This window comes from Bidens hawaiensis, unplaced genomic scaffold, assembly GCF_021521415.1.
Source record: "Bidens hawaiensis isolate Kalapana, Puna unplaced genomic scaffold, B.hawaiensis_p1.1 tig00000369_1, whole genome shotgun sequence".
NCBI lineage: Eukaryota > Viridiplantae > Streptophyta > Magnoliopsida > Asterales > Asteraceae > Bidens > Bidens hawaiensis.
In genome coordinates this window covers 6602950-6606592 of record NW_027491028.1, presented here as the reverse complement: position 1 = coordinate 6606592, position 3643 = coordinate 6602950, and the positions used below count along the sequence as shown (strand labels likewise).

The window sequence follows — 3643 nt, the reverse complement described above, 5'->3', positions numbered from 1 at the left end:
GTACTTTTTTTGTTGACTGAAGTGTTGGCTGAACTTCTGTTGGAAGTCTGCCCAATCGTAGATGTGGTGGACCGGTAGACGGTCGAACCACGCTCTGGCTGCTCCAACCAACGTCATCTGGAACATATAACACCACGTGGGTTCCGTCCAGTTGCTGACGGTTGCCCCCGCTATGAATCTGTTCAAATGATCGTCTGGGTCGGATATACCATCATAGGTGCCGATGTTGGACATCTGTTTGGCACTTCTTGGGGCGATTGCTTCCGCAATGTCCCTTGCAAACTTGGAGGTTCCCGCATTTGCAGCGGTTGGTCTGAAGGTTTTAGAGAAGTCACGTGGGTTTCCACCCGCGTTTTTTGGTTTGAAGGTTTCTCCAAAATTCCTTCTTGGTTGGAAGTCCGTTTCCTTACGCTTCCCTTTCATCTTATGGCGAGGGTTTACGTCGGTGTCGGATTCCTCCGAATCATCGTCCAAGTACTCGCACTCATTGCTCATGTTGAGCTGTTGTCGAGTGCTTCCGAATTCGTCAGCCTGTTGGAGTGAACGTAAGCGTTCATCCAACTCAGCTTGGAATTCCCTTTGACGTTTTTTCCGCCAACGCTTTAACTTGTTCAAGTGTTTGGCGGGGGAGCCTCGTCTGTTGTCTTTCCACCTGGGTATCAATGAATCCCAGGGGAGGATTGTTTACTGCACTTGCCCCGGCTCGGGTAACCGGGGTAGTGTTCGTAAAATGTGTGTATTCTCCGGTGTTCCCCCCAGTAGCTGGGGTTGTGGTTACCGGGGTTTCTTGGTTACTCCCTGGCCTGGGGACCGGAGTAACGTTAACCATCTTTTCGGAGGTTTTGAAAAAACTGAGAGAATTAGTTCTAGCTTTTATGCACGGATGGCGCCAATGAAGAAACACTAATTGACCCCGGGCAGATTACGGATAATCTGGGGTTAAATAGATTTTTCCAACAAGGGGTTAGGTCCGGCAAAGATGGTTCTTCTGATGACCTGCAAAACAGACACCGTGAGCTCGTCACTGAGAAGGGGGGGTACCTCCTTGTGACCACCCTCCGGCGTGAGAATCAGACTAGATTGCTCTTGAATATAAGTGTATATTAAGAGATTGCTAGAGAAGATAAGATAATGAGATAATGTAATGTCCATACCATTCCAAGGTGTGTTGGAGTATTTATAGCCGAAGGTAGGTTTCCAAGAAGGTACAGCCGGCTGAATAGTATTCATGTTCTGCCAACTGTGGGCTACGCACATGCCATGCTGGTAGTTGGTGGGTAGGCAGCGGCTAGGCCGGCTGTGTACTGTTCTTTTCCACCAACTGCAGGATTGCTCTTGAATAATTTTTTTTTATTCTCAACGGTTATATATATAACGGTAATATTTTTTTGATTTGTGTGCCATTTGCGCGTTTTGTATACAACGCACCAAAAAAACAACATCACATAACGCGGGGGGGGGGGGGGGGGGGGGGGCGGTGTACCCCGCGTTTTCAACCCATAACGCAAACATAATGTTTGCAGTACATATGGTCTAACTACTTAACTAACAAAAAAAAAAAGCTAGAATTAAAGTTATGGTTGAAATGGGCAATAATCAGTTAATTATTAATTAACAAAAAAAAATAGGGGCAGAGTTTCAAGACCAAATTAATGATTCTTGGCCCTTTTTTTTACCCGAATTTTCTATCCTAGATGGTAAAATAAAAAACCAAACCAAACCCATTATGAAAACTGAAAAAAACCAAAACCGAATTGTTTTTAATAACACATAAACCAAAATTTGGTTTTTGGCTCGGTTTGATTTTGGTTTTTGGCTCGGTTTGAACGCAAACCAGCCCACGTGTGATTACCCTCAAAGGGGAAATTGCAGATTAAACTAACAAACTTTTACACAAATATTTATATTTTTTCAGTTAGTAGATATGGTATTTCCTACTGTAATGAAACTCCAAATATTGAACGGGATTGTGATTAAAAATTAGTTCCTCGAATGTTAAAATTGTGAAATACAAAAAACATAAAAAAGATAGTAGACCTGAATCATCTTGTGGGCAAACAACATAGCAATATTCGGCGCATTCATCTTATTTACTCGATCGTATTTAACAACATCCGCCATTAAACTAATAGCATAATCGAGAAGTGAAGTCTCAGTAGAATGTAGGTGGATTTAACAAGGTGACTCGTCTTCTGCATTGCAGGGCATAACTTTCTCTGGGGTCAAAGAGTCGAGAACACCTCTAGGAAATTCTCTAAACCATTCATGTTTTTTTCAAAAATAATTCTATCTTAAAATATTTTTTGTTAGATTTAGCTATACTATGAAATGTATACCTTAATCAAACCAGCTAAACAATGAACATCGATTCTATTCGGTACAAACTCTCTGTTGTGCTGCTTCCTAATATACTCTTCTTGACCATTTTTACCATTTATCCGGAATACTTCTTCCGCTTTCGTTAATAAATCATGTAATATATAAATATGTCTAATTTAAATGTTAAAATACATATATGTGACATCGGCTTACTTGAAGACCGCTTTTGCATCTTTTAAAGTATATGGTTGGTGCACGTTGTTACCTCTCGAACTATAAGAAAATTGAATCGACTCCACCTATACTCCAAACATGCACACACCATCAGTTAAACCACACATACCAAATCAATAAACCAATATGAACATCAATCATGATTAAAAAAACATAGTCCAAAATTATAAACATTAAAGATTAATTGTTCTTTTCTTCATTAAAATATAAAAGCAATCATCATTATTCTTAATGCAACTCCACAAAAAAATACCACCTACTTGCCGTTTTCGATTATTAATTGTTGTGGTTATTAGCAAAACTTAGTTGTACACAATAATATAATATAATATAAAGAGCAAGATTCATCAAACCGTTTAAAAAAATTGCAGGTGGATCACATGTGACATTTGTTTCTGGGTAACATTCTATTAATTTCGTACATTTTTTAATCTATAATGAGAATTCGGTATCGCCTTGCTTACGATAAAAAGCATATTTAAAACGTGTATTCGTTTTATAACCCTGCTAGCTGCGGTTGATAGGCATTTCATCAAGCGGTTGATAGACACAATGTTAAAATCTAAAAATCCCCATATTAGTAATACCTTGTACTGGGAACTCTACAAGGAACATTGGTGATTTCTACCCCAGACCTTGCTGTTGACACCGGCTGCTTGTTTCTTCCTTAGATCTCGAATGTTGCTTGCCACACAAACCGATTACCCTTTTGGCCTTCTAAACTCGCCTAAAATAAATCAATCGTTCAGCAAAAAATTATGTTTGGAAACAGTGAAATTAGAACGTAAATATTGAAATTCAGTTTAACAACCTTCTGATTCGCGCTTGAATTGAGCTTTTTCAAGATCTCTAGTGAGGGAGGCTTGTGAAATTTTTGCTATCATTCTAGCATTTTTTCCATCATAAATATTTCAACTGCATCCAGCCATACCAATCATCAATAATCAAGCTAACAACCAATAAATAATTCTTGGTCTAGATTCAGATTGTACCAATTCATCGGTTATTTATCTGACAGTTTTTTTGTTGAACGAATACCAGTGAAAGTGAAATTAGAGAAGAAGAAGCCTGCAATTGGTGTTACAGCCGC

General features: G+C 39.1%; 1 long non-coding RNA gene across 1 annotated transcript; it reads right to left on the bottom strand.

Moving 5' to 3' along the window:
- Positions 1–2057: 2057 nt before the first annotated feature.
- LOC143624075 (uncharacterized) lies at positions 2058–2631 on the bottom strand. The gene is made up of 3 exons (XR_013152034.1): positions 2533–2631; positions 2337–2455; positions 2058–2254 (listed from the first exon to the last, which is right to left on the bottom strand). It is a non-coding gene; the product is annotated as an uncharacterized LOC143624075 (long non-coding RNA).
- Positions 2632–3643: the final 1012 nt, after the last annotated feature.